Below are 22,369 nucleotides of genomic sequence, written 5' to 3'. Positions count from 1 at the left end.
TGCTTTTCACCCTGAAGACAAGTCAGAGCAGGAACCACAACTCACCTATTTCACATTTTCCGAAGTGAAAAAGGCCGAATAGCTGCAACCTGCCGCTGCAAACAAGAGGATGACGCGTTCAGTGTGCGGCTGAGGAGAGCGCCTTTATTGTGAAATGTGAGACCCGCTTGGGCTCAGGTGGCGCAGCTTTCCACTGCTGCGTTTTCCCTGTGTGTACATCTTTGAACTTTGCGAGAACAAGAAACATACGAGGATGACACACTTTTCTCCGCAGCCCTCTGCACATTTTAAAGTTTTGCACCGGAGCCGGCGATTGATGAAAAGATAAAGTAACCTAGTTTGTTTTACTGCAGTTTAACAGTAAGCTTGTTATTACCGTCCCCCCCCCCGCCCCCGGGGAGTCCTGCTCCGCGCCTCTGATTTCCTGCAGCCTGTGCTCTCGCCTTACCGACCGCTGGACCCCACAGGTTACAGTCAGGCTCCCGTTCGCTACGTCGAGATGCTGCTGCGCATCGCGCCTGCATGTTATAGCCCGTGATTGCGGATAATGAAAGTCGTTTAGAAACGTGCGTGGAGCGCCAGTGAGTGGCCTGCACCAAGTGGAGCGGCGCCGCTGTCACAAAGCCTTTGCTTTTGTCTGTCAGGGGGGAGAAGTGACGCCAGGCTCTGAGGCATGTCTGGGACTTATCCTCAGTGATTCCACATTTATCACACGATCAAGATGAAGGGAACAGCGTATTTTGAGAGATATTAGCGGCAGGCAATAAATTGTCTAAATAATTAGATCGTCACTGTAAAGTGCTAATTCCAAGGCAAATTGGGATTACATTCAGAACCAGTTTGCTGACATTTAGCAGATCTGTTGAAAGGGTGCATTACAATGTCACAAGTTCCTTCTATTGACTCAAAGTACAGTTAGCTTTTAAACATGTCTATTCTCGACACAATAAAACATGACACATGTAGCTGAGACTTCTGCCAGTGTTTGTGTATGATTATATATGCTGGAGGACTTTGAGTCTAAATTCATTAAGAGTCTAAGACTTAATTTCCTCCCCACACTTGACATCAGTGGAAGGTTAGACGTGATGGTGTCAGCATAAGCTGGACTGGAGGAAAGAAAAGAAATCATTTCCCAGTTGTTCTGGCTTGTCTTTGGCTCCTGCACCGAGAACAACAGGCCACAGGCAGCAGGTGAGGGCGGCCCTGTGTGTCTGCTGCTAGAGGGGCTTGTCCACAAAGTGAGAATAGGCATCAAATTATAAGCCTGAGCCATTTTCTTCAGAGAATGCTCCATCACATCCGCACAGTACCACTATTAGACGCATGCTGCACGCTGAGACTGCGGTGGGTTGTGTTGCATGCACAGCTGCACATTTCTGCGCTTTTGTCTAATTCTGTGATGCAATCCGACAGGTTCACGTGCGTGGTGCTTGGTGGAGTTGAGGTGAGGAGTGTTGTAGGTGTGTTTAGTGTGGTGACCGTCCACGGGAGGATGTGTGAACTGACCATTAGCATCAACAGTTATGGACAGGAGCCATTCCCACAACAACAAAGCTGAATAACAAAGTGTACTTTATTTTGACCGGGATAAGGTGAAAAAGATTTCATAAGTTGGCGGCATTGGTCGTGACTTAAGTTTAGACTGGAGGTCTGATGTGTGAATTAGCATGTTGGAGAGATAAGCTGGACCTTTGCTTCATCTGATCCCTGTGGTGGGAGAGCAATTGACCTTTCACCTTTGTACTACATGACAAGTTGGTAGACATCTGGAGAGGAAACCTCACAGCTGCTCAAACTGAAGTTACAGTTCGAAAGAGAAGTATGTGTTGTTTTTTTTTCAGCTGCAGCAGCAAAGAGTAGAGTAGAGTAGAGTAGAGTAGCAGCAGTCACTGGGGAATACAGTGGGAGAATAATTATGAGGATGCAAAATACACATGCTACAAAATTCTGTGCTACTTTGTACAAACATAGATGTTTAGATGCTGCCCGGTGATGAGAATCTGTACATCTACACTTTACAGGACACAGCAGTTTTTTTCTGCTTTGGATAAAATGAAGCTGAGAGTAAATTAGAGTAAAGTTTTACCTTGGCATTAAATGTTAATTTGAGGTATTAGGCGAGAATCTTGTGAAATATATCCATATAACTAAACTTCAGACCATGCTCTTCAGTACCTGACTTTCTTTAGTGATTCAAAGAGCCCCCAACCCCCCACGCAACAGAAGTTACATTGCACCCATCTCTCCTGCTGCCCTCGGTTATGTACTGCTTTTCAATAATTCTGCTACTTTCCATTCATCCAGTGCATTCAGGCTCCACTCTTACATTTAGAGTCGCCTCCTCTTGTGCTACCTTTCTGGCCGCTCAGGCAGGCTGCTGTGTAAGCCTGCAGTAAAACATGTTGATTACACAACTTATGAATCCCGCCGACTATAGCTCTAAACAAAATGAATGAATAATGAGGAGAATGATGGCCCTTTGGATACGACTGTCTATAGTTATATTACTGTGACTATTTGATTTACCATATTGAAATGCTGATGATTGTCCAATAAATAATGCAAAAAGCTGATTTCCAAGTGGCGAGGCAGGAAAAGAAATCCACCTTGCATATAGATGGAAGTGAGCCGTGCCTGTCCCTCTCAGCCTGTGGCCCAGAGCAGCTTTATCATTCATAGGACTAAACAGACAATCAATTCAGCAGCCATGTATGAAGGATGAAGGGATGCGACAAGCTGTGAATGATGAGGAGCCAAAAATCAAAGGCCTCACTCCTTCTTAGCTCTAATGGCCATTACCAGCCAAGACAGCACCAGTAAAATGAGGTTAATCATTCGCACAGATCCTTTCAAAGAAGACTGACTGAACTTGATGCCCAGTCAGATCACTCATAAATATTTACTTCATATTAAACAGCTGTGTATGCTCTGTTATTGCACATTGATTTCTGACGGATGCCATCAAATTATTGTTTCAAGTGTGGTCAGTAAAAACCATTAATGCAATGCTTGTACCAAGACTCAATTATGCTAACCACAAGAAATTAATAATGCAATGAAATTGACAGGACGTTATGTTGGAGTGGGGTTTCTTCAGGTTTCTGCAGTGAACTATACATTTGGAGAAAAAAAAAGAATGATGATTTAAAAAAATTTTTTTTTTTTTTTTTTTAAATTATCTTGTATAAATCACCAGAAAGCAGTTCAAATAGTACATCCAGTGCTGACAGATAGCACTCTGTCTATCCAAATTAAATAGCCTTGCAGTTTAAGTTTATGGGCGCAGCATGTATCAGTATTGAACACATGGACTCAGTCCTTTGACCTTATTGACAAAATGAAATCGGAAATTTCCCTTATAGAAAGAGTTAATGTTTCCTCGGGCAGACGTGTTTCCGATTCAATTAGTTTTAATGAAGCCGGTGCTCAGTGGTCACTGAAGTAGAAAAAACAGGCATAAATGCCTGATGGTAATAGAGGACATATTAAGGAGGAAGGGATCGGACACACAGTGCGTGTTTCTAAGTGGCGAAAAATGCCTCTATCAGGCTGGTAGGAGCCAGTGGCTTGGGAAGCAATGAATTGTATGAGCCTCAAATGATGCATTAGGTCTCTGGGGCGAGGCTGGAGGAGACTGAGGAGCAAACTGTAAAAACACACCGGAGATGAATATAGTTTTGATGACGCACATGGGGGTATCGGCATCTAACAACACTGCTTATCTAACAGTCTTATCTGCATAATTTTATCACTATACATTATACATACATTCATTTATTCTTAGACTGCAAGGATTTAAAACGTAGTCGTATCACACAATAACACCAGTCTGAAGAAAATGCTGCTCATCACCTGCTTTTTGTTTTTCTCTCCCCCTCATTTACACCTCCCACTGTGACATAGTGACTGAGTGCAGGGATGCAAACTATCCCTTCGTCTTATGTCAGTGTGTAAAATGTCAACATGGTCAGATGTACTGGCTCAGTTCCCACATGAATATGCCCTCATCCTGTGTTACGGTTTGTGGCGCTGCACCATGTGAAGTGAAACATATAAAAACACACCCATGCACATGTAATCTGCTCATGTCTTTGAGTCAAATCATGTGTGTGTGTGTGAGTGCATGTGTGCTCTTCTATCATCTGCAGTGTGGATTAAAAAGCAGGTACATGGGTGGCCTGGTAGCCTGGCAGATTAAGACGTTCCCCACGCAATCATAACGTCGCTGGTTTGATTCCAACTGGGGAACAATGCTGCATGTCATTCACCCATCTCGCTTCCCCACTCATTTCACGTTTGTCTCTTCTGTCCATCTCTAAATAAAGAACCTGAGAGGCACCAAAATACTTTGAAAAGCAGATGCATTATTCTCCTGGGAATTAAATAGAAATTACAATCATCGTTTTATTCATTGGGAAGAATTCAGGAATAGCAGAAGATATGTACTTCATTTGGACAATCATAGAGATAAACAACAAATTTATGTCTATTGATAGATGATTGAAAGTTCAACAAGGAAATTAATTCTTACAAGGGTCAAGCCCAAGACCTCTGTAGTGTCACCCCTCGATTGAACAAGCAGACGTGGAAAAATGTTGCTTCAGCTCCAAAGTCCTCCCCTCAGTGTATTTTGTGCTTCCCGAGCCGAATCTCAAAAGCGGTCAAATCAACTTGCGAAAAGCCAAAGAGATTTGTTTAATGTGACTTTTCAAACAAGTTCAGGTCAAACAATTCAACAGCTTCACCACATCTTTTACCTCAACCTCCCGCGCGTTGACTAACAAACAAGGCTGAAATGCGCTCACACTAGTCTGCATCTATAGGGTGTCTGAGGCCTTTACTCTGTGTGCATGAATACATACAGTGCAAAATAGATGCACGCAGTGATGGTTTTACAAATCTTCCACAGCACATACAAGTACACATGTGCTCCAAGAGAGCGCCAGTAGATAGTAGAGAGGTGGATTCTTGAAGGGTCAAGAGGGGAATATGGTGTGTGTGTATGTGTGTGTGTGTGTGTGTGTGTGTGTGTGTGTGTGGGACAAAAGGGAAGGGGGGAGGGGGTGACAGTGTGTCTGTGTCACAACAGACAGAAGAGATCCAGCCCAGGCTCTCACACAGCTTTGTCATATCACTGGGAGATTAGGAACACACACATGTCAAGCTAGGCAGAGCCTGCTGCAATAATGCACCTGCCAGCTCTCGAGATCCACTCAACCCTTGTTCAACCCCTCGTCTCTACATGTTAACACAAATTTCTAGATATTGATTAGAGGAAAAGGAATGAATTGAAAACAGCATTTTAACTTGTCAGACAATAGAGGAATAAATCAAATGCAACTTGAGTATTGAAGTATGTTAAGGGAACACATACTTCAACGCACAAAGAGTGAAAAAAATGCAGAAAATATCAAAGACGTGGAAAGGTTGGGAGCTGGGAAAAGTGGATATTTTACATGATGGGAGAAGGTCGTTGTCTTTCTTCAGTTCCCTGAGAAAAAGGACAGAGTGGAGGCTCAAAGAGATTCATCTCGACCAGGATTCAAGGTCATCCAACCTAGTCATCCTAGAAGCACTTGAAAAATATGGAGTGAAGACTGGAGATATGCTCCCACCTCCAAAAAAAAAAAAAAAAAAAAAGGAGTGTGGAGGGAAGACTCTGACTGAAGAGAATCACTGACCTTCAAACAAGCTCTCTATCCATATAGAGTAGGGGAAGACATGCACAATCCATCAAAAATGCACATGAACTTTCCCTCTTCAAATAGTTCCCGCTTGAATTGCAGTCAATGGATCAACTATGAATATTGCATGTACTGAATTGCAGGGGATCAGATTGAATTCACTGTGAAAAAAAATAAATCAGTGATATCAGAAAATCATATCTCAAGACTGAGACTCAAAATTAGGTTTTGAGTGAAAACATTTTCAGTTTGTGAACACTATCAGAGTCAGGAATTGAAAAAATGGTTTTATTTGTAACACAAACCTGATCCCTTTGGTGTAAACATTTAAATCATCTAAAATGCAAAGACAGAAAAAAGTATAGCACAGTTAATAAAAGTGTATAAAAAAATAAAAATTGGATGGTCATGAAATTGCCTTTTGCCACAGTCCCTCTTCAGGAATGGAAAGATCAGTGTTAATTTTGAGCCGGTCTTTGATTGGATGAACCTGCCTCCCTCTTGCACGACATGGCTAGCACAGGTCAGTGGCTGGTGCAGTGTAGCATGAAACAAACAAATAGAAAAAGGCACCTTGTGTCACTTGACTCTCGCCAGAATGCAACTGACGGCAAGCCTGCCAGCGTCCTGTAATAACGACCAGTGCCTCCAATCCAAAGTATGAGAGAGGGGGAGAGAGAGAGATGAGAGGAGGGGTTGAGGGCAGGGGGAGGAGAGGGCTGGGGAAAGGGGGGGGGGGGAAGATGGATTAAGAGCTGGTGAGTGTTAGGAAAGAAGGTAGCATGTTAGTGCTCTGAAATCTGGGAAGAGGTGACAACTGAGCCCACCTGTGAAAAATAGATTTAATATTGAACAGTAAAAGTGTGTAAGAGTACAGAGAGAGGAGAAATATAAATGATGAATCCTGGCAGAGATGACGTTTTTAAAAATCTGTGACTATCTACTAACAGTGCGTGATCGCTGCTTTGCTGTGGCACTCACAGCTTCTCTCTCTGGGCAACTTTATGATGGTGGTTGTTAACACTGTGACCTGACTGAAAATAAAATTCAAACCACCGAATCTCTGGGTGTTTTCTCTTACTGTAAAGCCACTCAGCTGCTTCCGAACTATATTTATTTCATATTAATCAGCAGAAATACAAAGACACACATACTGTGAATTAAAAAGAAGGCTTTTAAGGGGAACTCCACTGATTCTACACAAGTGTACGTCAACAAGTCCTTCATCTTAAATGACCAAATACGTCGCTTGCTGCTACCTTCGGATATGACCCATAGGCCCGTACCAGCAGCAGGTGTGCTGGGCCTTTGTTCTCATGGTAACAATAATAAACCCTTGGTTTAGTCCTGTGTTTTGTTGATCCAGTCCTTCTCCTAGCACTAACTTTGTTGTTCTGTGTACTCCGCCACTTGACTTCCTCCTTTGCTCCTGTCATTATTACTACAGCCGATAGAGGCCGCCTAACTATAAAATGGAGCTACGGGTCTTAATAAGCTGTTTGCACAGATGACCTATATGCTCTGTAAAACTGCCTTGGATCTGTAAACAGATCTGTCTGTTTACAGATCTTGAGAAGCACTAAGACATATGTGAATAAAAAAAGTTGCATAAAGCCGTCTTTGTCTCTGGAGAGAGCTGTGCAAAATCTGCCTCCAGTGATGTCACTTGAGTCAGTGTTGGTCGGGTCTGATGACTACAAGTTTGAAAATGAAAAAAAAAATTTGGGGGTTTGGAGTTAGAGCTGACCAAACCCCTACAGCCTGGCTCAAGGCTATATTAGCTGCGACTAGCATAATTCACCCAAATCTCAAACAAAACTGTCAGCAGTTGAGTTGTATTGTGGGTAATGTAGGCACTTTGCATGAGGAAGGAGAATGCGTGGAATAGAAAAAGACTATCTCTGATTCTGCTGAATCATGAGTCGGACAGTGTTATAGGAGTGCACTGCTACTCTTTTTTTTTCTTCTAAAATGAAACACACTATAAATGTGTTTTTTTTCTGTACTCCTTTTTTCTGTACTGTATTACCAAAGCCAAAAATAACCTTGACACAATTGTGTTTCAAGACAGCCTTCTCTAACAATGAGCTGGACAGGACAAGGGAAAGACGGTAGAACGGAGGAGGTGTGAAAGAAGGGACAAGACATGGGGAGAGGGGGAGCAGAGAACAGGAGCGCCAGGCCGATCATCCAGTGATAAGATGAGGAAAATAAGTCTGATTATCACAGAAGCTGGGAGCATTAGACAGACAGTTGGGAGTCATCTCAAAACTCAGGAGGGAAGAGGCAAGACAAGAGGTCACAATTATGCCCCACTAGCTGCACTCCCCTCCTCCTCATGAAGTCCTCTAATATATTCAGTTAGTTCCTGTATGGCGCGGAGGGGAAATTCTAATTAAAGGGTGGGGGGAATTTTGACACATGTGAAGGCAGAGATCAATATTTAGTACCATAATCAGCCATTCCTGATGGCTTGACGGTGTCACTGTGAGAAGACTGCGGCTCTCCATTAGAGTGCCTGTGAAGGAGCAGACGGGGAGCTGAGCAGGCAGGCAGGCAGACAGGCAGGCAGGCAGGCAGGCAGGCAGGCAGCCAAGCAGGCAGGCTGCAGAGGAGCGCCAAACTCCCAGCCATCATGAATCAAAGCAAGTGATGCCTCTCGTGCTCCATTTTGCTTTGCTTTTTATCTTCATTCATCCTCTTAAAGGAGAAAAGTGAACTCTGTCAGACTGCTTTGTGATAAGGGTGCAGGGGAAGTGGAATAGAAAGGAAGAAAAATGCCAGAGAGGGGATTCGGTAGATCAGGAGGGAGTGCAGCTGTCAGGACTTTGGACTGGAAGATGATTGTAAGGTACACAGATGGTGCTCTCTATTGAGCGATTTCTGTTTTTGGTTCGACAAATATTTTATTCTAATTTCAAAGTGATGTGGAAAAAGCATTCAGATCCTTAACTAAAGTAACAGTAGCAATACCACACTATAAAATCACACCATGAAAAGTCCTGCACTGATAATATTAAGTCAAGATATGTATGTATTATTATAAGTTAAAGAATCAGATGTATCAGTGGCATTTTACTATAGCTGGTGGAGTTAGAATTAGCTCTAACAATTTTATATATTATTGCGTAGTTTGACCTATAACTCTATGTTATATCCCATAAGCTCACTATGTGTTTTTTATGTAAAGGGTCAATCGACAAAGCAATTTGTACCTATAGCTCCCGAATAAATGTAGTGGAGGTATAAAACAGTGGGAGTGGAAGTACAGGACTTGTGTAAATGCACTGATAATGTTACTTTTCCGCCACTTATGTCAAAGTGCCCATTTTTATTATTATTTATTTATAAATACCATTTTAAAAACAGCAGCTCCGTACAGCTGGAAATCATATTTAATCATCAAAAACCACAATAACTGTAATAATGTTCCAAACAGATGCACACATAGTCACAGATTTGCACACGCAACATTTGCGGCATGTGAACAGGGCTGCTCCGCTGACATGGATAGTGACCACTGACTCAGTATCAAGAACATGGTGTTGTTTCCAGAGGGCAAGGAGAGAGTGTGAGGGGCAAAGGAGGGGAGGGCATGTGAAGGTGTGTCTGCATGTGTGTGTGTGTGTGTGTGTGTGTGTGTGGGGGGGGTTAAGGGGTTTGGGCGGGGGAGGGGGGGGGGGGCAGCCCAGCCCAGGGTGTCCCCTGTCTCCATGTGTCAGCCCATCTCCTTGTTCTTGCATGTCACTGACACACACGTGGGTACTTACCAACCCAAGTTGCTCCAATTAATGGCTGTCCCACTGCGCTGTCCGTTGTGCGCTGTGCTAGCCTGGGTGACAAGATATGGTCTGGGATCTGTCTCTCCAGTGACATAAGGAAGGAATTTTAAGAGGGAAAAGTGATGCAAACCCACACCGCCTCATGCTGCGCACAGATAGGTAGATAACAGACTCTTGTAAATGAGTGGCAGCGAGGAAGGCATTGAGGATTCTCTAATTACTCGCTGCAATCTATCTAAGTCACTGGCCTTCTAATTTGATTTATCAGAATGCATGAAATCCCTTGGAATAATGCCCTTATTAGAAGGACAGAATTGACGGGGGGACAAGAGGTCTGCTGAGAGGAGGAGGGGAGCGGAGATTTAAGCATCAATTACAGTCAAAAGGAGAATTAATAGTTATTAATCCACAAACATAGCTATCGTTCTCCCTGCTACCTCTCTGCCACTTGGAGACAATCTCCTTCACACTTGCCCCGCCGCACCCGCACATACACTTCTACTGCATGCACAGACATACACATACCAGTATAAAGAATACATGCATACATGTAGACATTTACCTGTTGGCACACACCAACATGCACATGCACATCCACTAATGCACAATTGCAAACAAACATGCACACAACCACACACCCAGCATACCCCAGAAAGTGAGTGAAAATGAGCATCAAAAAAATAATTCATAGTAAAAAAAAAAAAAAAAAAAAAAAAAAAAAAAAAAAAAAGCCAGGACAGGACAACGGTAACAAAGCCAAGATGCCATAAATATCTCTTACTCTGGACGGTCATATCATTTTGCCCACTGGTAGATCAAAGGTCTTTAACTCTTTAACTAAATTCTTGACTGACAAATTCAATTGCTGTCAGTCTACCAGGGCAGGTCAATGTAATATGTGCATTTTGATTCAATTTGTCCTGCAAATACATACATATACATATTGTTTATCTGGTTATGGATACAAAAAAATCAATACTTATATCTGTGCTTTGTCATTCCTAAGTGCATCATGAAATAGCAAGATATCCCTCTAATTGAATCCAGCAAAACCACATAGATTGTTAATTTTGTGCTATTAAGCTTTTGCAACATTTGCAATGTCTTCTTTTTGCCTGTTGATGACTCTTGTTTGTCCCCTTGTATGGGAAAAGAACATTTTATATATCTAAAAATTGAATTTACAAAGGTCAATCTCTAAACAAATAATAAATCAAAGATGAAGCTTGTATCATTTCTAAGGAGAGGTCTAAGGAGAGGTCTAAAGGAGTTTTCGTAAGCTCAAAAAAAAAAAAAAATCAGCATTTTACTCTGGAGAATGATTTTTAAATTACACAAGGTATTAAAATCATGATTATTCAAATCATCCTAATTAAGTGATGTTACCACGGCACTTTTTTGTAACTGACAGGGTCATATCACACGCACAACAGTAACAACAAAAGGACAGCTTGTCATGTTAAATAATTTAAAGAGCTGGGAAGGCAGCAATGCTGCATTAGGTGACACTCTGCTCTGAGTTTTATGTTAAATCCTGTGGTTTCTGTTAAAGGGTTGCTGAGTGGCTGAAAGGAGAATGCCAGTGTGCTGTTGCTTTGCTGTCAGTCACACAGAGGCAGTATTTAGACAGGGAGCTGAGAGGTCTGCTCCACTGCCAGCTCCTGCCTTTTAAACAGCCCTTTCCTCAGAGAGACAGCTTAGCACTGAATGCCAGTCAACATCGCCTGCACGGCCATGCAGCTGCACCCCCCTCGCTCTCACACTCACACACACACACACACACACACACACACAAACACACACACTTTGATAGCCTCTTTGCTAAAGAACTATTTGGCAGAAGGGGAGAAATGATTGTATATGGTCAAACCCAAAGGTACATTGTGATGGGTCTATCCCCCTGTTTCAACAAAGTGGAGCACGAGGCATCTGGACAGCAGATTCATCAGCATTACTTGAATGGAGGAACAAGCTCATACAGCATTACGTGGCTGACAGGGAAGATGAATCTAGGCAACTGGCCGCATCGAGGATCCTCACAGACCTTCAGTCATGGCCTGTGGTAAAGACTGAAGGATGGGAGAGAGGTTGTGGAGATAACACATCACGCCCTGTCTACGTCCTATATTATGGTGCTGTCCTGTAGAGTGTCTGGGACAATACTGTGTTAGCTGCCAGAGTGCCGTTGACATCATTGACAAACCTCTATGGTGTCAGGCAGTCACTCACACTTCTACTGGGTGTCTGTCATCATGCTCAAACAGTCAGGCACTGACACCTTTTCACGTGAATGAAGATTCTCCAGTGACTGACAAAAAATAGTGGATGGCCTTTAAGGAGAGGAAGAAAAAAAAAAACACGGCAAGCATAGCACCTCTCTTCAAAAGGAGAGACTTATAATTTGCAATAATGGCACACCAATAGCTCTCGGAGAGAAAATTACAGGAAAAAGCCGATCTGAAATTTCCTTTTAACTGGCAGAAACACATCCATTGTAGACAGAAGTCTTGTTTACTTGGTAAAATGGCATCAATTAGGAGCGGATAGCAAAATTAGCATATTCTCTTAATGGACTGGCCTTTCTTGTGCGGCGCTCTCACACTGATTGTATGGAAGGGACATGTTAAGGGAGACTGAGAAAAGGTCAGGTGTCTGCACCATTCAGGTGATCATATTTTTCACCAAACAGTTGTGCATTCTCCATGGCTATTGTCATGTTATACTGCAGCTGAGAGCAACATTCCTGCATAAGGGGAAATTTTATTTTAAATTATTGTGGAAAACAAGTCACTCATTCTGACACTTCCAAGATACTGGACAGGTAAATTCCTACCGTGTTTAAAATATTCCATGTGGCTGTATTTTTTTAATGTTAACTTTGAAATCTGTATGCCAGTAAGTGTAGATATGTCACTAAAAATAAAATTTATTGATTAAGGGAAAATGGTACTGCAAAGTCCTTCTCTTTTATTGTATACCTCATCAAAAGTTAAGCACAGTCAGATCTACGGTGCATTTCCATTAGCACACTGCTGGGATTTAATCATACTCTTTAAAAAAATTTGAAAAAATATAGCCAGAAATTAGGGAAATTAACAGACAATTTAAAGAAGTGTTCAATATCCTGTTCCTCGCACTGAGCTAATCAATGTGAAATGATTTGCCAGTTTATTTTCATTATTAACAGCCCCCCATCACTTTAGAAGCTAATTAATTCTAAAAATGATATTTCATCATCAGTGCTGCAGTATGTATCTCAAGGAGGGCTCAGCTCCTCCCAGCCAGACCAAAGCCGCAGACTGCAAATTCTCGCCCCTCGTCCTCCACCCCTCCTCCCTTGTGCCTCTGCTCCCACTACCCCAAATTGACTGGTCTTGCACAGTTGCAGCTGAACAAGAAAGGAATTGCTAGTGTCAAGACACAGTTTACAAATATGACATCTCCTCTGGCATGGCTGGAAATATGAAATATTGATTTATGTGCAGTAAAAGGTCTTATAAAAATGATCACATACACATGAGGGATTAATGCGCAGAAGATCAATAGAAATTTCATTCTTGACACTAGACTGTCACCTATGGTGAAATGCTAAAATAAAGAAATCAATATTATCTATGAAATGTCAAATTTATTATAATTATGTGGATGAAAGCTGGCCAAGTGGCTCCCAGGGGGCTGAGAGGGATAGGTTACCATTCTCAAGCATCCCTCATGTCCCTCCTTCTCATGCTGCCAATTTTGAGAGCAATATTGGTGTAAAGGGTTTTCACCCGTTATGTATGGCCTTGTTGTAACAAATTCCTCCTGGAATATTTAACTGTGGAAAGACTGACAATGGACAGAGCTGCAGTTCATAGCCTGCAGGTTGTGTGGTTAACAGCTGTTAGCTTTGGCACATATTGTATGACTCTGCCCTCTCGACTGAAACCTATTTGGCAGCTGCTGCTGACATGGACAAGTCACAGGCCACAAAAGTACGACATCTCAGCATGCATCCTGGTTCAAAGATGACAGATTCAGTCCGGCCACATATTGATCTTAACACTAGGAAGTATCAGTAATCACACTGATTTGTTTTGGTGTGACAAAAAAAAAAAAGATTTCCCAAAAAAGGAATTTACATGAAGCCATGAAATTATCATATTAATTGAGAAAAACGATGCCATTTAAAAAATGATTTTATGGTCAGTCCAACTAGTTTTTCAATCCACAAAGTGAAGTTTCTGCACACGCTTCACAGTTTTAAATGATATCAAAAGACCTCAGGTCTTTATGTGTTACTGTGCTTTCTCACACCCCCTTCATTGTTTTATTTGCTATTGCATTTAAACTAAGAGCTATTTGTGTTCATTCAATTGTTTTCCATGTCTAATTAATATCCTTTGAATGTGTGGGGATCAATTTATTTAATCAATGTTGGGTAGTGCCTCTGGCCTTCTAAAGGTCACTTAGATATGGAATGGGATATCATCAGAGTCAGATCACAAAGGGGCGAGCAGGTAATTTGAATGTGGCAGGCAAACTTTGCATGTATGATCACACATTTCTGAAAAACTACGGAAAATTATTTCCTCTTCTGTCTTTCCATTTCAGGCAATAGTCTTTTTTTTCCCTCCAGAGGCCAACTGTACACACTAGAGTGTGGCAGCTGTGTAATCCCTTTAACAACCAACGGGGCTATTAAATGAACCGGCGGTGCAGCTGCAAATAGCCAATAAAGCCAGCACAATATCATCCCTATTAAACAGTAATCTCGGCAGGCTTAAGAAGTTCTCTGAAAAATGGGAGGAAAACCATAACAAAATGTAATCAAGCAAAACATGGGGATTTTCCTCAACAAAATAAGCCAAACAATTTTCACAGTGGCTTACATGAAAGGTGTTCAGCAGCGGCACACAAGCCTCAGAGAACTTCTCAGCCCCTTCAGGTGACCACGGTTTGCTGCCTTATCACAAATACAGAAGCACACAACAAAAAAAATGAGCCTGTCAATCGAAGCAATTTATCACCACAGATATTAACAGAGAAATGGAAACAGGAGAAAATAACAAATTGTGCAGTTACATTTTAAAAGTGACCAAATCGAATTCATAAGATCACAGTTTGAGAGATAGAACCCAGTTTATTTTTCCTCCCTTTCAGCGGCTTATGTGCTCTGTCAGATGAAAGCGGAGCAGAGAGCCGCTCTTGATGGAGCCTTTGAGCCTGGAAGAGGAGGCAATGCAGCCTCTTGAAGGGGTGCCGGGGACAGCGATAACCGGGGAGGCTGCAGGAGCTCCCTCCGCTGCCGGGGGAAGGTGTTCCAACTTATCAGAGTCGGCACACGGGGAATGATTACCCCTCTGCCGGGCCGATTACTGCTGGCTCTCCGGGTCAAAAGCAGGCAAGGATAAAAGAGAGAACTGAAGCCTCCTATCCTGCCACCAATCATCCATTAGCGCTCAGAGGCGAGGGGCTTGTCTGTGCGACATGGGCTTGTCAGTCTGGTGCATAAGAAGGAGAGGGATGTAATCACAGGCAGGACTCTCACTCACTCTGATGTCATGGAGGACAGTGTGGGGCCTGCAGAGGTAATTTATGGATCCGAGTAGAAGCAGCACTTCCTTGACATATTATTTATTCATTTGAGTTTGTTTTAGAACATTCCTCGTCATCTGCAGGGTGAGGCAAAGTGTTGAGTGGTGTTTACACTATTGATGTATGGTATATATGCTGATGCACTCACATGAATAAGAATGTGAAACAGGCCAAGGTAGCACAAAACATCACATCAGACACATCAAACAACAATGAGTGACTGCAACACACACCACACAAGATTCCCCTCCTTTTTTGTTTGCAGTATTCTAATAACATAGGATAAGGCATGAGAAATGTGCTCAGGCCGGTCAGGCTGTAATGTTGTTGCTTGTGCAATATCTGCCCCATGGAATTTTTTTTTTTTATTATTATTTTACCTTTTTCACATGTCTGTGTTAAAAACAAATGGGACCACTGTGAAATATGACTAGGTACCCAAAAAAACCATATCAGTCTGAAACTGTTCTACTGACTCCTGAGGGAGACTGACGCTACAGTTGGAGTATCTACATTTAATCCTTCACTCTATGCATTCTCCAGCCTCCATCATGTTATAGATGGACAATAGGCTGGTGTAGCACAGCTGACCAGACTCACCTCTGCTTATAACAGCACATCCCTTCAGATTAAGGTCAGTGCTCGAGCCAGCTACCTCTCACTCTCCTCTCTTTAATACCAGAAGAGGGACAGGAAAAACTCAGAGCCAATTGTTAGTGGCACCTCTGATGAACAGAGTGTAAAAATCCGTCTTCCTATGCCTCCATGCACAGGTCAGAATAGGGGTCTTTACAATACAACAGAACAACGCCTTGCTCAGAAAACCTCAATCGTGTAATTCTAGTGACCAATCTATTTGGACATATGGAAAGCTAGGTCTCGGGGGGGGGGGGTGTGCTGCCTCTCCCACAGGTAAGAGAGAGAGATGCTGCAGGTCAGTCCTAAGAAAGAAAGAACAACAAGACCAGTGCTGCTGCTTTCAGTTTCAAGTTTTAGGCTTTTAGTTTTAGGACCAAAAGTCCTTAATGTGCTCAGAAAAATGGGCATGGGAACACTTACATTTCCACAACAACTCGGCAAACTCCACCTGATGTAATGCAATTAAAAACTCCAAAACAACCACTAATGGACACTGTAGTGAGATTGTTTTTGAATTTTGAATTTATGAATGGCATTGACCATTTCTTGGTCAGCTGGGGCACCACTTTGGTCCAGACTGAATTATCTCAACAACCATTAGCTTGATTGACATGAGATTTTGCACAGACATTCATGGTCCCCAGAGGATAAACTCAAATGACTTTGGTGATCTCCTGACTTCTAATCTAGCGCCACCATGAGGTTGACATTTATGGCTTTTAGTGAAATGACTCAACAACTGTTGGATAGACTGCCGCAATATTTGGTGCAGACATTCATGGCCCTCTCAGGATGAATTGTGATAATTTTAGTGATCCCCTGACTTTTCATCTGGCACCATCATCAGGTTAGATTTTTTACTCGTCACACATTGAACACTTCTTTGGCACTTTACAGGTAAATACAAATACAAATGTATTGACATTCTCGTCCGCCTCTGCTGTACATTGTGTTCAACGCTAAATAGCCAGTGTTAGCATGCTTAACTAAAATGGTGACCACAATAAAGATTATACCTCCTAAACTTCAGCATGTACGCATTGTGAGTGTGTGACTGTGTTAGCATGATGTCATTAACATTTAGCTCAAAGCACCATTGTGCTTAGCCTCACAGAGCTGCTAGCATGGCTCTTGTGGTCAACTGCTTAAGAAAAGTTAAGCTACCAGCATCTCGCCAAGTTCCTTTAGCTGCTGATGTGTCATTGAGCAAGACAACAAATGAAACAGACAAATCAAATTTTTTTTCTGCCCAGTCCCCATGACCTAAACTACTTCTCGGAGGATAAGAAGGTAAAAGGAAAAACACGGCACGTTATGGTCAAGATGAAGTCATCACAGTAAAAAATACTAGAATGGCATTCAGTAGAATGCAGACCTCTGCTGAGGCCAAACAATCCTACACATGTCTGTCTATCTCTTATGATAAATTAGAGGAAAAAAGAAAATGGTCTGAAAACATAAATTATTTATTTGTCAAAAAATAAAGAATAAAAATGCCTGAATTCACCCCTTTAACAGGCTCAGCACCAAAATTTAATAGGTTCTGCCCTGCCCCATCCCTCCAAGTTCCCTGCAAATCGGTTCAGTACTTCTTGTATAATCCTGCTGACAATTAAACAGACATGGGTGAACACATAACCTCCTTGGCAGAGTTAATAAAGTTAAGTTCTCTGGCGATACAGATAACCCAAATATAATTGATAAATTCCAATCATGATTCCAACAGTAATTCAGAGTGATTCAGAGTCTTCATCCTATGATACATATCTTATCTGAAAGAACTGACATCCTCCAGGCTGACACTGAACCTATTAGCAGCCAGCCATTTGAGTAGCAGGGCAATAATGCTTCCTACATGTCAAGGACATGATTCCCTTTCTGCATTGAGATACTGGAAAAGCGGCAGAGGGAATGTTTCTTATGCTGTAATAGAAATGACATGCCAAATGATGACCAAAGATCAAGAGTAGTGTTGAGATTAGCACTGACCTTGCCCTTCTAAAGATGAGGGGACAAAAAACACTGCGGTGACACTATCACTGCAGTGAAATCTTCACTGCTGTTCCTTTCATTTTACCCATTTTCTGTGTTAAATGAAAATATTGACATTTGTTCTTCTCAAGTATCTTTTCATATTGATCAAATCTGATAATAAAATGCATCAGAATGAAACTGGAAGGATGCACATTTATCATTCGGTATTATTCAGAGCAAGTTGAAGAAGGTAACAAATTCCAATACAAACAAAGAAGGAGATCTCACTACATGGAAAGACCTGTGGAAATGCTGTTTTCAATGATCCAAAGCATCTTGTCTTGTCCTTTTCACATGCTTCCAATGAATTATGTATCTGCTGTGATTTATGGTGCGCCATGCTCAACCCTGTCCCTCTCCCTCAATGTAGAATCCTGCATGGATTTTTCACAGGGAGCCAACTGGGAAAACCAAAATTGCTCAATTTAAAGAAGTAATTAAAACTGTCCGCAATCAATATTTATCTTTAGAAGGACCCTGGTGGGGGTTTAGCGCCTCACCATCCCCCACCCTGCCCCATGTCTAGCCCCATGTCCCCATGCACCTCTCATTGACAGCTGTTCACCTCCTTTAAACAAACCAGAGACAGGAGCAAGCTGTTCCCACTCAGGACTCAAATGACATGTGTTGTGAATAATCAAATGACCCTAACATGTAGCCCAGCGTATTACATGTTGAGCAAGTTCAGCAGACTACCACGTAGATCAGTTTGCTGGGGAGTCTATCTAACTTGGCCTTCATTGTGTAATTATTGCAATAATTAACTAGTATCCTAAAACAGCCCATTCACAATTTGGTCACAAACTAACACATTTGGATATTATGAAACTTTCAAAACTCATGAATAATCAAAAGCTGAGCACTCTCCTCTTTTGATACTCTGCACTCAGATAATTAGTTTGACATTATCCTCTCACCTGTGCACAAGTGGAAGAAGCAGAGCAACACGTACTCCTAGAATGATATTCAGATATATATATATTTTTTTTAAATCACAAGTTCTACAACTATTCAAAATAGAAAACTGATATTATGGACACAAATGGTTTTAAGCAGCTGAAATTTGGAACATAATTCCTTTTAGATGATCCCAAAAGAATATGTTTAGATGTTTACACCCCTTCCCCTCTGAAGCAGCAACTCAGTGAATCAACTGGTGAATCAACAGTTAATGAATGATTTATAACACTGTATAACAACCCTCAAAATAGTAGTTTTACCAAAATAAAAAATCTTAACTCAAGGTCCGTTAACTTGATTTTTCCACAGCTTTCAGCCACATCAGCAGAATAATCATATAATCAATAAATAGGATACAATGAATACATATATATTCATGTGGAATATCTTTGTAAGATTATATGTGTGTTCTGTTGTCAATCATAATGTATCTATACCCCACTAACAGTTACAAATATACAGTACATTAGGTCTTTCTACATTTCTGCTGACAATGTTGATACATTAAAGTATGTTAAAAAAAACTAATAAAATGTTTATTCCCTGCTTATAAATGCTGGAATCAGTGGGATTAAAATAGTGTTACCCTCATTTACTGTATATTCCCATCTACACTGGTGAACTCTTCAGACTAGAGGCTAAAATCCACACTGGTGCAAAAGAAATCACTCCCATTAACCTAACCATGATAAAGGGTCATGAAAGGACAACTGCCATCAAAAGACAGTAACCCCGAGTCCCCAGACTGATACATCACACTTTAATTCAATAGAGAGTATTTACTTGCGATCAATTTAGTAAGGTGAAACAGTCATGTAAAACAGAATAGCAGTGGCATGACAGTTTGGTTAGACTGTCTTCGGAGACCTCTTGCTGCAGGCAGAAATCATGTCTCTGTCATTCTATATCATCAATTTTAATTATCCTCACAAGTGCTCATTCTGCTTCAGGCAGCAGTGGGAAAGGCAGAATCTGGGAGAAATTCCTTTAATTTATTTAGGACGTGAAGTGTGAGGTGAGACCTCTGTCTGTCACAACCCCCGCTCCACTCCACCGCCACACCACCTCGCCCAAAAACCACATACACACTCTTCATGGGTTTGCAGTTCGATGCACACATGTGCGGTAAAAGGCTCACGTGCATGAGCACATCCATGTACAAAGATGCAGCTATGCTTAGTGAATAAATACATCTGTTTATGTGGTTTATCTGTAGATACATTTAACAAACTTTTTCTTGCTTTTTTCCGCTCTTCCCTTGTTGAATGTTGTTTCTTGGGTTGTTGCAGCTCCCCACTAGGAGTCAACTAATAGGTCAATATAGCAAAGGTCATGCACCTCCTTACCAATCTCCTGCTGCAACTGAACACCGCACACATTTAGTGATCATTATGACACTCCCAGTTCCTTCTGTCCCCAATAACTTGGCAGGGGTCTCACTGGTCACTGCCCCCCTGCTGAGTTAGACCACCTTCTATCTACCAACATACAGACATCATACAGACTGTATAGTCACTGTTTGTGTGTGGTTTATAATTGCACTGGGTTCGATTATTGGCTTCACAATGATGCAGCGACACTGAGGTTTGGTGTAGGGTTACTGGGGGTTGATCTTGAGGTTTAAGGGGTTTTTTATTTTCTTAGTAAGGTGGTTGATCACACTTGGTCACAACTACTACTAAATTCCCATTTACAAAGTGGCGGTAACATGATTGCTGACTAGGTTACGTTCAGAGGCTATGTTTCTTTTCTGTTTTTTTTTTTAAATGAATAAAGCGTTACATTTACATTTCACTGAAGCCGAGTCTCCAGGATGTTGCTGGGGTGGATGGTGAGCGTACAAAGGGCAAAGCTTTCTCACCGGAGACCAGGGTACACATCTACAGTCCGGTCTGAAGTTGGGTTTTGGCTTTTCCTGTATTAAACCACAATCTTTTCCACACCTTACCCAAGTGCTGTAATTGCCTAAACATATTCATAAAAGTTTTAAAATGAGAACATTTTACTGATATATTCAGTATCAACGTACCATAACTTACAAACCATGTTAAATTACCAATATATTCTTATTACGTTAATAGAAAATGTAATCCGGTCACAATTGTGTTTCCTACAAAATATATATGCTGTTGCAGCTTAGTTACATATAAAAGCAATTTCTAGGAGACAGGGTAGCCCTACCATGCTAAGAGGATCTTTATTAGACCCTTGTTGTCCCGAGTTAATTCAACATTTTTACAGCAAAAGAAAACCAGAAATATTTCTGATACACCAGACACATTTTATGACCAGGCAAAAATGTCAATATTGGATGATTCTGCAAATTCCAAGATTATGTGAAGTGACAAGAATTTATTCATGAGCAGTGTCAACAAATTTAAAATTCTCAATTTGTATCTCTGAATTGCAGCTATGGTGTGATGAAGGTTAGGAAAAGATTGTGGTTACTATTAATAAACAGGCAAATGTTTGCATTGGCTTTAAATCATGTGGAATTATCCAATATAGACATAATCTCTGGGATACTGGGCTGAGCAGATGAGAGGGCAAAAACTGAGTCTTAATATTAAGGGTTAAAATTAGCCTTAAGAAATTTTTATGGCCAAACACAATTTATTTACCTTTATTTGACAACTTAACCTGCGAAACTTGTAGCAACAGTGCAAAAAGTTTGGCCTAAGTTTGACAAGGCTAATCTTGAGTTTTATGACATAATATTCAGCCATTATAGAATGGCTGTGGTATTTCGAGCCAGTTGATGCCATTATTTACCATACAATGTCTGACGCTCAATCAGACCTTCAGTGATTGGAAATCTCTAGCACATAAGTATACAATATGGTTAAATCCAACTGAGGCAAATTGCATGCATTTTTAGGGATCATTAAGTTATTAGCATCACTAGAGGGGGCAGAAAAACACTTGAAAAAAATCTCTCTGCTAATTGCAATCAATTTCTTCCTTTCAGAGAAACTTCTGATGCCTCCTGGTATTCTGCTCCTCATGGATTACACGCGAAGCTTCATGGATCTCGTCTAAAAAAACAGTGTTGTTGGCCACTGAGAGAGTGGATCTGCTGAAACATGTTTGAGGATATCCAGGTGAATATTGTAGTTTACAGCGAGAGCTACTTAGGTACAGCCTCACTCATAAAGTGCAGGCAGGAATGACCCATAAAAAGGCATGATTAATAGAAAATAGGATAGCCTGTGATGGGCAAGTACTGAAAAGTGAAGCAGACAGAATAAGGAACTGATAATGAATTCTGGCACTGTTGAAAAAAATTCTTTTGCTCAAGGTTGAAAAAGGAAGGACCCCGCCCCCCACTTTCTATAAAAAAGAAAGGATAAAAAAAATAAGTTACAGACAATCACTGACCAGCTTTTATGTTTCGCTGTCAGCTGAGTGTCAGGGATTTGCTGTCATAAAGATAGTGAAAGCTCAAGAGCTGGTGCTTACCAAGAATTAATCAGTTTAGGTTTTGGTCCTGAACATAAAATGTCAGACATTGCCTCTCAACTCTTGCAGGTGATTTCTTTAAGCCGAACAACACAATAATCCCAGTCTCACTTCTATTGAAGGTCAAAGTTGGTCAGTGAGCCAAGAAATACCATATCAGAGCTTCCTTCCTCCTCAATTGCTGCGAGTATAAATTATGGAATTAGTGTATTGATTGCCGACTATGGCTTC

At 41.4% G+C, this 22,369-nt stretch overlaps 1 long non-coding RNA gene across 3 annotated transcripts in view; it reads right to left on the bottom strand.

The window, feature by feature from the left end:
* The window catches only part of LOC139613581 (uncharacterized), an 88,242-nt gene that overhangs the window by 14,185 nt on the left and 51,688 nt on the right, over nt 1–22,369 (bottom strand). Inside the window, exon 3 of one of the 3 annotated variants that reach the window (XR_011686805.1) lies at nt 14,716–15,123. The exons of the other annotated variants lie outside the window; for them this stretch is intronic. This is a non-coding gene — a long non-coding RNA (uncharacterized lncRNA). Of the gene's footprint in view, nt 1–14,715; nt 15,124–22,369 lie in introns of those variants that run through there. 3 annotated transcript variants of the gene reach the window in all.

This window comes from Trachinotus anak, unplaced genomic scaffold (genome assembly GCF_046630095.1).
Source record: "Trachinotus anak isolate AG129_WGS33_773 ecotype Australia unplaced genomic scaffold, CSIRO_AGI_Tana_v1 ptg000001l, whole genome shotgun sequence".
Taxonomy (NCBI): domain Eukaryota; kingdom Metazoa; phylum Chordata; class Actinopteri; order Carangiformes; family Carangidae; genus Trachinotus; species Trachinotus anak.
The sequence above is the reverse complement of the archived record's forward strand: the minus strand, read 5'-3'. Positions and strand labels throughout refer to the sequence as shown.